Here is a 14,388-nt window from a genome sequence, read left to right on the forward strand (position 1 = left end):
TTTAAATGTATGATTATATAATGAATTAGTTTAAATTTTGTTAATATTTTTCTATTAATGTCTAGATAAAATTTAAAATATACAAGTCTTGTCAGATAGCCACATTAAAAATGAAGAAATTTTAAAACGAATGACACTTGTGAAAATCTTGCCATGATATAGTTTGTTATTTGTTAAGGAAAATATGGCAGGGTTTTTATACCGTGGGCGTAATTGATGTGGCTAACAATGGATTTGTAGGGATTGATTAGAATTGGAGATATCGGAATCATTTCCTCCATCATAATCCAGCTCTTCCCATGGTACCATCAAGAGCTTATTTGATATTATTTATGAATTTTAAATAATTTAAATACTTGAAGTTATTTTTAATGTTTCTTACTTGATCAGGTATTTGAGGGAATATTTTCATAAAATTCTTTCTAATTTTACCAAACAATGCCTTGAGTTTTATAAATTCCTAAAGGGTGCTTTTATGGTGTTGAAATAATCATATTGCTGTGTACTTTTTTTACCTCCTAAAGATGTGATGGAATCAAGCATGGTAGGACCCATCCATATAATGTGTGTATGCGACCCAGATTGGGAACTACCCCCACTAGGACCTAGCCAGAGATGGATATTCCTGGTAGGATGATGTAGAGCGGGTCGCAAACAGTTACATGGCTAAGATGGATCAAAAAAGGCCCGGTCAATGACAGAAGTGATTCAGACCATCGAACCTTAAATCGGGCGTATCTTGCAATTCGGAATGAGTTATCTGACGTAAAATATAAGATTTTGAGGTAGAATGAGCTACTGAAGCCAACCAACCCCACTACGCCGGGTTACACAGCCCAGAATTGTGAAAAACCCCTGAATCGACGGTCGTTTCTCTATTTTAATTTTGTTTTTACTATAAATAGTAAGTTTTAGTTTGATTATAACTCTTCATCCGTCGAGCTTTAGGAGTTGCGCCCAACATGAAAGAGCTTAGAATAATTAAGAGAACGGTTTGGTGAAGCCAAATAGGACACTTACCATTTTTGGCCGAAAACCTTATGCACTAGTAGACATCACGACCGTCTATAAATAGTAAGTTTATTATTTATAGTAAGTCATGGATTCTAAGAGTTTGAGTTGTAGTTTGATTCTAATTTCTTTCTCATTGCTTGGTATCCCTATTTAAAGGGTTGTAAACTCGTTTTTATTAATCAATTAATCAATTTCAAATTTCTTAGAATTTATTTTTATTTTCTGCTTTCTTTCCTCGTGGATTCGAGAAGTCTCTGAGAGGAGTCCAGAGAAGCTTCGTGGACTCGGAGTAGTTATCCTCATCACGTTCATTCCTGCGTCATAGGAGCTCAATGGGGCCCATCTTGATCTATATATTTTATCTAGCCTTTTTATCCATTTTGATAGATTATTTTAAGCCATGAGTCCAAAAAATAGACTGATCTAAGGCTCAATTTGAACATGTCATAGGAAATGGTGCCCATGGAACGCATTGAAAACTTCAGGGGGGTTATAGGAGTTTTGGATCAAGCTAATATTTATATTCTACCTTCATCCAAGCCGGCCTTACCTTATGAATAAGTTGGATGGAAATAAATTTCACAATGGGCCCGGTAGGGTTTCAATCGTGAGCATTGTTGTTACCTGTGGTGTGGTCAACTCAAGACTTTGATCTGACTCCTTTTGAGGCTCATGCACTAAAATGATCCGTCAAAATGGATACACTGCATGGATAAAACATATATATCATGGTGGACCCCACGGAGACTCTTTCGTCTCACAGGGCAATCTGAACAGCAGGCAGATCCAACGTGAGTGGCCACACATGCATTTATAAGTTTGTGGGCAGTGTATATTTGTTTTTTTTTTTTTTTATGGTGTGGCCCACCTGATGATTGGATCAGCCTGAATTTTTTATGTTCATCTGATGATCATGCCACACAAACCTTTTGGAAGGTTTAGATGTCATACAAGCACCACCTGGCCCCACAATGCTAAACAATACCGCCACCTTTGAGGAATAAAAAAAAAGTAGACAAGGGTAATTTGTCGTTGGACCCCTAGAAAACACTTTTCGTACTGAAAGAAAGAGGTTACTGCATTTTGTTTTTAATCTTTGGTAAAATCAAGATTCCAAAAGGAATTAAGATGTAAAAATCACTTTACGTAGGCATTAAATAGTAAGTGAAAATCCACCGTAGACCTGATGTGCTTGGACACGAAGCTGAGTCAGGTTTTTGGATTTTTGAACTACGGATGAGATCACCAAAAATGCTGTATGTGGACCACTATCCTCCATTGAGATTGAAACCATTATTCTTGTAACCCCTATCATGAATGGCCCATGGTATCTCATCCGTTGGAATACATTATCCCATTAAAAGTAGCTCTTGCATGAAATTGAAGAATATGAAAAGTTGGCTCCGTTCTAGCATTAGACATTCATTCGTAGGACCCACAAGGATGCACCTGATCATCCAATCAGTGTGCTGTTCAAGTCTTGGGCATTGCATTGTAGGTCCCACATAATAAATAATAAATGGAAGGTGGCCCTGTTATAGCGGAGGATCAAAAGAATAAAGGACTTGAACTATCTACCTTAAACATTTTCCCACGGAGAACCTAGTAGACTATAAATATTGACAGCTCCATCAGGACCGTCCGGATTGGGGGTCCATAAAAAAAATCAAGCAAGCTCTGCGGTCCAACCATGTTGTCTGTGTGATTTCCACTCCCTCCATCAGAGGTGCTCTCCTCAATGCTAGGCCGTAAGCTAAAAAGCAGCCAGATATACAACCAGGTACGCCAAACCACGTTGAATAATGAGGATGGGATGCTGAGCATAGGTCTGTCTGTGGGGCCACAGTGGTGTATGTCTTTCATCGGATCCATTCATCAGGTGGGGTTCACAAGGATGAAATGAAGATATGAAATTACAAGCCCTGATTCAAAACTCTGGCAGCCACATCATTGATGTAGAGCGGGTTACAGACACTTTCATGGCAACGATGGACCAGAGAAGGCCCAATCGAAGGTGGAAATGATCTGGACCGTCAAGACCTTAAAACAGTTGTATCTTACAAATCGGAATGGGTTTTTCGATATGATTTTGGGGTAGGAGAAGCTACTTTAGCCAACTAACCCGTTACGCCAGGTTGCCCACGCCGGATTTTCAAGGTTCCATCACATCGACAGTCAAAAGTCCCTTTTATTTTTGTTTTTACTATAAATATTAAGTTTTAGTTGGAGTATAACTTTTGATCCTTTGAATTCTAGGAGTCGTGCCCAACATGAAAGTTAGGAGAATAACATGGTTAGGCTAAATTGGGCACTTAACTATTTTTGACCAAAAACCATAAGTCTAGTAGGAATGAAGATAGTCTTTAAATAGTAATTTTACTCTTTATAGTAAGTCACGTTTTTTAAGGTGTTTGAGTTGGAGTTTAGTCTAAAACTACATCCTAGGTTTGAGCTCATTATTTAAAGATTGTAATTTTTATTTTTTTTTATATCATGAATCAATTTGTTTCAAATTTATTAAAATTTAATTTTACTTTTATTTCTCGTGGATTTGAGGAAGCTTTGTGAGGAGTCTAAAGAGTCACATAAATTCATACTAGACATCCCCTAAGGAAGACACTGAACGACCTCATCACCTTCCTCCCTGTGTCAATCATGAAAGAATTTTTAAATTGTTTCCACTTATTTGGCCCATCTAAGTTTTCTTCTTCTTCTTCTTCTTCTTTTTTTTTTTTATAAATTTATTTTTATAACACATGGACGCACACACTCACGCCATAGCGGGATTTCACCACCTATGGATACTCAAACCATTGACCAGGTGTTGAAATTCCAGAAAGTCTACTTAAATTGTTTCCACTTATTTGGCCCATCTAAGTTATGTATCCTACTATATCTTGTATGTACGGTGAATATAAGGTTCCTGTCTTAATGGATATAGTGAATTTCACATATACAACATGATGGGTCCCACAGAGTTTGGGTGTTTTGCGGCTGTGTTGCAGACAAATCAGGTCCTAAATTGGTCCATCTGCAAATCATTGCACTAAATGCTTTGTAGAGGAATCCTAAAGTGAATGGGTTGCAACTCATTGTATTAAATGGTGGCAAAATATCATGAAAGCAACATAGTCAGATTAATGACAAATAGGACATGTTTGCACAAGGCACCATAAATATCAGCTGGGGGGAAATTGGGACCCGTCCATTGATTTCGAAAGTATATCATCCTGAATTTTCACCTCAGCTGATTTTTATGGTGCACACTAGCCAATATTTCTCATGAAATTAAAATAAATAAAACTATTCTTTCTCCTAAAAAAGAAAGGGAAAGAAAATACGGAGTTGCTTGAATGTTTGGACATGGGTGTGAAAGTGGAAGTTTGTGTCCGTGGATAGAGCATCCTGGACATGGACTTTAGTTTTGTGTTTGGATGTGTGGATAATGAGCCCATGAATGTAGATTTGTTTCGACATTGAGGCCACAAGTTCAAGTATTCATATTGTGAGCGTGTGTGTAAAAAAAAAGTCCTTGGATGAAATCAAGGGAAGTTCTTTTCCTAGGTAGGGCAGAGCATATATTCAAATGGTGAGCAATGGCTAGGACTGTCAACTGGCCGGGCTTGGGGTACTTCTCGGCTCGGATTTTGAACTGTTTTGGGCCAGCTGTCGGCCTGGGCATAAACAAGATTCTGATTTCATAGGCCTGAGCCCGGCCCATTGGATGGTTGGTGTCCAACTATTGATATTAAAAGTTGTATAAAAATATATAAAAGTTTTTTTAAATATTATTTTTAATAGTTTTTTGTGTTCTTTTTGCAATGTGTTGAAACACAATGTTCTATACACATACGCCTTCATCCATCTTTAAATATCCCACATGACCCAATGTGCACATGCACCACTAGTACTTATTCCAACACCTTTCTTCAATCTCTAAACATGCACCTCATGTTCTGTTATCCATTTTGTGTTCCTTATTTGAAATGTTTGACAAACAACAATTGGGACAAGTGCTCAAGACAGATTGTTCGGAGTAGACTGTCCAAGGTCAAGCATATTGCTATTAAATAGCCCCTAAGAGAAGTATGGATATTTATTTGAAGATTAAAATAATTTTCAATGACACACCAAACTTTTTAGATTGATAAAATCTAAAAAGTAAATTTAGAAAGGAAAATGTCAGATATGAGAAACTTAATGTTTTAGCACACTTGATTTTACGAAACCTGAAAAGGTTAATGGTTAAAAAGTGAGAGTTGCCTCTTAAAAGGCATTCATTTTTTATTTATTTTTTTGTAGAAATGGAGATTGTCATTTTACAAATGGTGTAAACCGCACGATCGGAAAAAAAAGATCGTATTTCCACATTAAAAAAGAGGATTCTATTAATTTAAACAGCCTAAAGTCAATTTTCGCCATCATAACATGTCCATATTCTTATTTCATTTCCTTTCAACTTTCTGCGGTAAGTTGTTAATGGCGTTATCCTTGATTTTGGTTTTTCTACTTTAACTAACTTGGCGTCTTCCCACCATCTGTCGTAGTTTCCTCGTTGAGGAACCGGCCACCCTTGACGACAGACCATTAACATTGTATACATCTCATACCTACCCTTGCAATAGAAATATCTACCTTTGTGAGGCTTTCGTTTGCTAAGATATTTGGTTTAAGGCGTTTGGGTAATTTGTTCTACATCAAGGTATATATGATATGCCTTTTCTAGTATGGCTTATTGTATGAAATGCTTTAAAATCATCAAGGTATGATTTTTGGTTTAAGGTGTTTGAGTTTTTTCTCCATCAAGGTATGATATGCTTTCAATATTCTAATTGTACGACTTATTATAAGTTCTTGAAATTTAAGTTAGTTCTTCTTATCTAGGCTCTCTTTTATCAAAATCTCTATTTTAGTGGGTTTTGGAGGTTATCTTGGTCTTGGATGTTTTTTTTAGGGTTTTTAATTATCCTCTTAAGGTGTAAAATATGGTTTTAGAATTTAATTGTTCAAACATCTTAATTTGGGCATTTTCACAAATTTTGATATTTATCCTTTTAGATTTAAGGTTTTGCAATTTTCATTTGGAAGTTTGGTTACAGGGTGGGGGTTTTGGATTTTTATTTTCCTTCTTTTTTAGGAGAATTCTGATCCTTTGCCTGTCGCAAGCTAAAAATTCTTACTTTCTTGCATCGTAACTGGTCCATGTCATTACTGATGTTGTTAGCATTGCTGTATTAAATGCATTGTGTGATGATATGGTCCAATTGGATTGCAACAAGTAGGATTTTCCTGCCCGTGGCAAGCAGAGGATCCTGATTCTTCTCAAGATGTTAGGCAAATTTATTTTTATAGGTTGTAAGTGAGAAATGTTTATATGCAATGTTTCTTGTGAAGTTTCACATACAATATTTTTGCTTGCTCTGGCTAATTTGTCTCTTCCATGGAAAATCAAAGCTGTTAAAAAATGTAGCCTATCCCTCAAAGATCTCCTGGGATAAATACAAGAATGATCCACTCATCAGGTGGGCCACACTATCAAAATCATTATGCAATCCTGACTTTATTAAGTAACTACGTAATGAATGGATTAGTACTATTTTCGCTTCATGTCATCTTTACGGTACAACCCACCTTTTGCGCAGCTCAAATACTCGGCGTGAGAAACATGATAGTAGGAATTAGATTGCTGTATGTGAAATTCTCTACATTCAACGTTACATGTGAATATTTCTCTTTGCATCTATTTCATTTTAATATTTTAAATAATTTCTAGAACTTCATATGGCTTTGTAGAAATCTTCAAATGCAACATGCAATACTTTATTTCCCTTCAACCTGCTATTTATGGACAACATTTCTAGATTTTCATATGACTTTGTAGAAATATTCACATACAACATGCAATACTTTATTTCTCTCCAACATGTTATCTATGGACACCATCACAGCATTGGAAAAGGTGGGTTGCACCATAAAGATCTTATATATGTAGTGAATATCGGATCCATACGCTCATTAGGTAGGCCACACTGTAATGACTGTATATTAAGTAAGATCATAGGCTGTCCAGTGATTTCGACGGTATATGTTAGCCTTGGTCATGCAGCCGACCTTTTGCATGAATAAGATGTTCATGCAAGCGACACGTTGGAGGGAAAGAAATGCAACATTTACCAAGCTGACAGATGGTACATGTCGGCTAATATGCATACCCCATCACACATGTCTACGTGGCAGAAAAGCTGCAATATCCAAGCCATCCATCACAAGAGTACCACTATGTACATTTAATTATCAGGTTAGTGCACTTGTCAGGTGGGCCACACAATTAACTGAACATCTATAATACACCAATTTAGTTATTATATCATGGCTCATCTACCGAATGGACCACCTTTATTTTAAGGTGAACATCTATTTGGTTGCGTTTTGCATTTTCTTGGTTTTGGATATTGATTGTTGAGGCTTGTTCCTCTCGGGCCTGTTTAAAATAAATTTATTTTACAGCATGGTTTGTGGGACCCACTGTGATGTGTCAATGAAATTCAGTAAGTCAATCACATGTGTCTTCTTATTTTCTCCTCAGAGTGAAAAAATAGACGGCTTGGAACATATTATAGAATTATACCTAAACCTCTCAAATCATGAGCGTGACTAGTTGGCTGTGACCTAGAGCCGCCATGTGAGAGAGACCTGAATGTGAGGGCCACCGTCATGTATGCATAGTATATCTATGCTGTTTATTTGTTTTGCAATATTATTTAGGACAATCCCAATGATAAAGTGAATAAAAATTTCAGATGGATCACATTATAGGAATTAGGGGTCATTGAATACCTAACAATCAATATCCAGCTCACACAGGCCTGGATATTGATTGTTGAGGCTTGTTCCTCTCCGACCTGTTTAAAATATGTTTATTTTATAGCGTGGTTTGTCGGACCCACAGTGATGTGTCCATAAAATTAAGTCGATCATATGCGTCCCTTCATTTTCTCCTCAGAGTGAAAAATTCAGACAGATTGGAACGCATTATAGAATTGGGCCTAAACCTCTCAAATCTTGAGCGTGACTAGTTGGCTGTGCCGTAGAACCGCCATGTGAGTGGGACCTGGCTGTGGGGCCCACCTTAATGTATGCATAGTATATCCATGCTATTTATTTGTTTTGTCAAATTATTTAGAACAGTCAAAATGAAGTGAATATAAACTTCAGGTGGACTACACCACAGGAAATAGTGGTCCTTGAATGCTCACCATTAAAATCTTCCGAAGATCCACCGTATGTTTGTTAACCATCCAACCTGTTGATGAGGTCAGGCAGATGAAAGGAAAAAACAATTTTAAAAAAGCAATTTCAGCTTGATCCAAAACTTTTGTAGTCCACAAAAGTTTCTTAACCGAACTACTATTTCCTGGGCCGCGGTTCCCTTGAAATTTGTATTTGCATTTTTTATTTTTATGTTTTTTCACCATGGTCTAAAATAAATTAGAAAAATAAATAGACGGTATAGATGTAAGGAAGCGGATTGGCTGGTGTACCACACAGATACGTGTCGTGTGATGATGAGTGCCAAAGCGGACCTAGATTAGATACTGACAGGTTGAGTAGGGAGACTCAATACTGAACCATGATGTATGTTTTGCATCCACACCGTCCATCCATTTGGAGAGATCATATTATGGCTTAATCCAGAGAATAAGTCAGATCCAAAGCTCTGGTTGATCCAACGACAAAAAACAGTGGAGAGAGTGATGCCCACCATTAAAAAGTTCTAAGGGTCACAAAAGTGTTTGATCAATGTAATATTTGTGTTTTCCCTTCTTTCATGTCTTCTTTAACACATGAACAGGTTGGATCTCAAATAAACATCATGGTGGACCTTCGAAAGGTTTCAATGTTAGGGTCAGTCTCTCCATTGTTGTCTATGATGGGGTCTACTTCAGCCTTGAATCTTGCCTCATTCTTTGTATCATGTCCTAAAATGATCTTTCAAAATGTATGAACGGTGTGGATACAAAACATACATCATGGTAGGGCCCACAGAATTTGGTGACGTCACTTCAATAGCGAGTCTCACTACTCAACTCGTCAGTAGCTAATCCACGCCCCGCCGAAGCTCGCCGAAGCTCCGCGAACTCTGAGTCGCAAGAACGGTTCAAAGGATATCAAAGTTACATGGCTCCAAAATGATGTATTTATTATATCCACACCACTGATACATTTTTCGAGATTATTTTAGAGCATTATGCCAAAAATTAATCATATCGAAATATCAATTGGACCACACCAAAAATAGTAGCGAGGATAATGATTTTCATCGTTAAAAAATTCTTAGGCCCACTATAACGTTTATTTTCCATCCAATCTGTTAATAAGGTTAAAAATATATGGATAAAGAGGAAAAACAAATTTCATATTGATCCGAAACTTCTATGAGCCCCAAAAGGGTTTCAATGGTAGACGTTCATTCCCCACTGCCTTTTACAGTGTGGTCCAATTGAACCTTAGATCTGTCTTATTTTTCGGCTCAAGCCTTAGGACTAACTCATCAAATGGATGGATGGTTTGGATATAACACATACCTCATTATGGGACCCACAGAACTTGTTGATGTCAATACACCAGCTATATAACTGATGTGTGGCCAGGTTCCTACTGACATTGCTGGTGGGGTTGCAGCAGTCATGCTTTCAAATCTTGTGGTGTGCCAACCTTAGTATTGAAGTGACCAATTTTTTTGGGACGTCCATCCATCCATCCTCTTGAAGGCACCTTTTAAATGGATTAAATGGAGTATACAAAACATAGTGAAATCATATACAAATTGAAATATTTCAATGGTAGGCCATCTCATTCCAACTGTTCCTGTTGTATGAGCTACCTTTGATTTGTGTCGGTCGGGAGGGTGAATGTTGTCCTTACTTCATGGTGGGCCCATTCGCACCACACATCTTGATTATTAGCCTTTAATTTATAAAAGAGAAATCTTCAGTACCATAATTTATAAAAGAGAAATCTTCATGTACAACAAAAAAAATGTGGTAGCTTATTTTAAGCTGCAAGATTTCTTTTTATCATGTTGATATGTCACTTCAGTCGAACATTGTGTCACTGTACTATAAAGATCACCTGAAGTGAAAATTGGAATAATCCATTTATCAGGTGGGCCATACACAATGTATTGAGTTAGACCGTTGGTTGTCATTGATTACATCGGCACTAAAAAAGCTGTGGGCCCCATCATGTTGTAAATGTTTCATCCTAGTCGTTCATCCATTTTACCAGCTTATTTGAAGACAGTACTGAGCTTTTCCAGTGAACACTACTGAACTCCATGCTGGAGGGATAACTACCGAATCGGTGCTCAGTGTTTGTACACGTGTGATATGCCAGCACGAAAGAGACCGTTGTATATTGAAGTTAATATGCAACTGTGCAGGGAAACATTTCTCTTTATCATATGTTAAAGAAATATAGAGAGATGATCACATACGGAAGTTGCATGTGAACTTTTAACACACATCTTGCCTTTCTACGCCAACGTGTCTCATGCCTACAATATCCCATCTATGAAAAAGTGGGCCACACCATTTTCAATATTGCGAAAATGACGCGTCCCGTGAAGTTGAAATCAATGTACATCCGGTAATATGATTTAGTGAAATATTGGCCCCACCAAATGACATTATCTGTATGATTTTTATAATAGGTAATCATCATCGTGTGGCCCACCTTTTAACCGATGATATATATATATATTCTATACATGTGACTCTTTGGCATCAGGGAATGGCTGTTTGCTGAAAGTTCACATATAGCATGTGATCATTTTTCAAAGTGGACGTATTTGATACTCTGGAAGAGTATGATAGATAATACACAGGCACTTGTGTTTATAAGTCATGGAATGCATGCAACTCAAAATTGAATCGTTCAAAATCATGAAAACTAGTAGAGATAGATTCTAAATCAAACTTATAGAAATTGATTAATACATCTCTGATTTCTGTAGTTTTATTTTTTTAATTCTAACCGTTGATGGTTTTTCATATTGACTGTACATCAAATATCGACTAATCATACGGTTAAGGCATTGATACATGATTTTTTTTTTTTTTTTAAACAAAAACATCCAAGGGTGGAGAGTATTTCATTTTAAATTTCTGAGTGATTGCATATCATCTGTTATACTCCGCGGGAGTATAAACTCTCACTATGTGTAATTATCTAGTTTTTCACTTTCCAATTAAGAATTCATGTCTAAATAAAGCATGTGGATATCGAACATGCTTGCGTGGCATTTTATAGAAAGAAGTGCGTGACTTCCATTGATGTGGATTGAAAGAGTTCACGTGCATAAGATCCATCCCGTCCATCGGCTGAGCTATCCCGTGTTTGGATGGAGACCCAAAAATGAGGTGGATTCAATACTCGAGTGGGCCACCCCATGGAAAACCTTTGAGGAAGGAAGTCCACCATTAAACTCGCCAAATTGTACATAGATCCACCACAGTGTTTCTATCCCATCCAATGCGTTCATCAGACACGCCACATTAGGATGAATGCATTACTTGATAATCGGCAGAATTTTTATAGCTTTCACACATGATTTTGCACAGTACCTTACGGTGCGGCCCATCTAAGTGCCGTCTGTATACCATCTAATCCACTCATCTTACTCGCCACACTAGATGAACCCTTTACCAAAAATCAGAAAATTCCAGGACCCATGTGGACCACACTACGTGAATTTAGAGGTTTTACGTATCATTTTACACTGTTCCCTGTGGTGTGGCCCACCAAACTCTTGGATAATATTGATTTATAATATATCAGTAAGAATATGGTGCGCACCTGATTGACGGAATGGATCGGAGGCATGTTTCTCCCGTGGAGAGAAGACTTTGATACTCTGACTTAGCGTGATAAATAATATACAGGCCCTTCGAAATTGCACACGTGGCGTCTATTTAAATCAAATTACACCGCCCAGATGTTAGCAATTACTCTAAATGTTTTCTGAAACTATATTTATAATGAAATGATTCCTTAGCTGGTCGATTAGATGACATGGATGGACGGTCATCATGAAAATAAATCAACGGACAATATTTATAATATAATGTTTCATAAATAAAAGATTGAAGTTAGTAAGTGTTATAAAGTTATAACCTATGAACAGACTATTTAATTTTAGATACAGATATGCCACGTGTATACAAGCAATTGCCTGTGTACCATCCATCCTACTGTGAAAGAGTATAAAATTATGGATGTATAGGATCTATGTAATGAAATAAAGATAGTTATCCATTATCACACAAAGGTATGGCAATTACCATGATTCATTGGTAAAAAAATAATCATAACATACGTTGAAGATGTGCGGGGTCCATGGTTGTGAATGAGTATCATTCAACACGTCTGATAGATGATCCCTCTCGTGTTATTCCTGAATCCCCAAAATACAGCCGCTCCATGTGCATTCTTTATTCAATCAAACAAAGGCAACATGTGTTAACAAACTCTCATACTTTGGTCAAACATGTATAATTAAGATGGTATGGGTAGCTAGAGTGGTACTTAAGTTGAATTCGATTGAATGCTTGGTACAAGCATTGAGATAGGCCGATTATATTGGATAGGAGAGATCATCTACCTTCCTAGGCACTAATTGCTACAACAATTAAGCAATTTAGAAGGAGAGGGATTAGTCTTCATGGAATGGGAGCTTTTTACACATTTCTTTCAAGAGTGATTTACGCTTTGTATTTCAATGATACAGTGATGAAAAAGATAAAAATTAAATGTTGATAATGCTAATTTTATTAATTTATATTTGAAGCTCAATGCAATTAATAGATGAACAAAACAAGTAGAGAAATAAATAAAAGATAAATACCTATGATCGCATGTATAAACAAGATAATCAAGGTGAATGGTCAATAGATATGATTGAGGAATGATCAAAGCAAGGACTCGGTTGATTAAGAATATGATCACAATAGATTATGAATATTTACACTATTCTTATGTGTGTTACAACAATAATCTTAGATAACAACAATCTAAGTTAATTCAAGTTTTGCACATTCTGCAATGTGGCTAGATAGAAGTGGAGGAATGTAAAGCTAAAATAGGATAAGAAGTGTTACGCTATATGGAGAAATTCTGTTTGGTATGGCCCAAGCTCTTCATCGTATGCTCCTTATATAGCTTAGAAGGCGGCAAACCCTTTTTGAGTTTCCATTAATCTTGGCGATCATAGGATGCCTAAATGTTATGGTACAAAATCATTTTTCAATCTTTCCAACTAAAAGAGATCTTCCAAGGTTGTTGTATGAAATCATTTTTAGATCTCTTAGTTGTTATGGGATCCTTCTTGTTGGACTTAGATTCCTCACAATGTATTTTTATTTTTTATGTTACGAGAAGAATATAATTTTCAAACTTCCATACTTATCATGAAAATAGTAATATATTTTGTGAAGAACTCTGATTTGTATAAGATTGTGTTAAACAGCTTTGTCAAGCATATTCAAATAGCCATAGGATCCGGTCTTGATAGTCATTTATATACTTGTCAAATGCAGTACTTCAACCACACATGACACTCACATTACAACTACGTGTCAATTATCACAGTGCTTCAACTGTTGATGTATGTACCTCCCCGCGCCACAATGCTTTTACAACGTGACATGAGATAAAAGACATCCTTAGTACACGAGTAAAATTTTCATCATTTGTACATGATATTGATGCGTGGTCGTATTTCATTGGTCTAGGTGTTAGCACCAGGACAGGTGTTAACCTTCCAAAGCTCAGCTCAGGTGGTCCATTCCAAGGTACACAATGGGAGACCTTGGGGAGAAATCCATTTCAAAAACTAATATGGGCCACAAGAAATTAATATATATGTTTCATTAGGGACGGTATTTTAATCCCTGTGTTATTTCCAAAACATGATTATGATCATAATGATAGTTGATATGTATGGTGAATATTAAAAGTCTGATCAGATGCACGGTTTAGACTTCTTACAAACATAGGGATGAGCTCGAATGCATGAAAAAAAACCATATATTTGAATTTATATTATCATTCAAAAATATTACTAATGCAGAAGGTGTTGTTTCTATTTACGGGAAACAGAAGGAATGAAGATTGCCACTACCCCGCCCGGCTTTAGCCACCGATGCCCAGTTAAGTGGGTGAGCCCACCATAACATATTTATAATATATTTATTTATTTATGCTGTTTATTTCTTTTCTCGCATCATTTTGAAATATGAGGGCAGGAATGAAGTAAATCTAACGCTCACGTGTATCATATCACAGATGACTTTTGAGTTTAGTACTCTATGCATT

This window comes from Magnolia sinica, chromosome 2, assembly GCF_029962835.1.
Source record: "Magnolia sinica isolate HGM2019 chromosome 2, MsV1, whole genome shotgun sequence".
NCBI classification, from domain to species: Eukaryota; Viridiplantae; Streptophyta; class Magnoliopsida; order Magnoliales; family Magnoliaceae; genus Magnolia; species Magnolia sinica.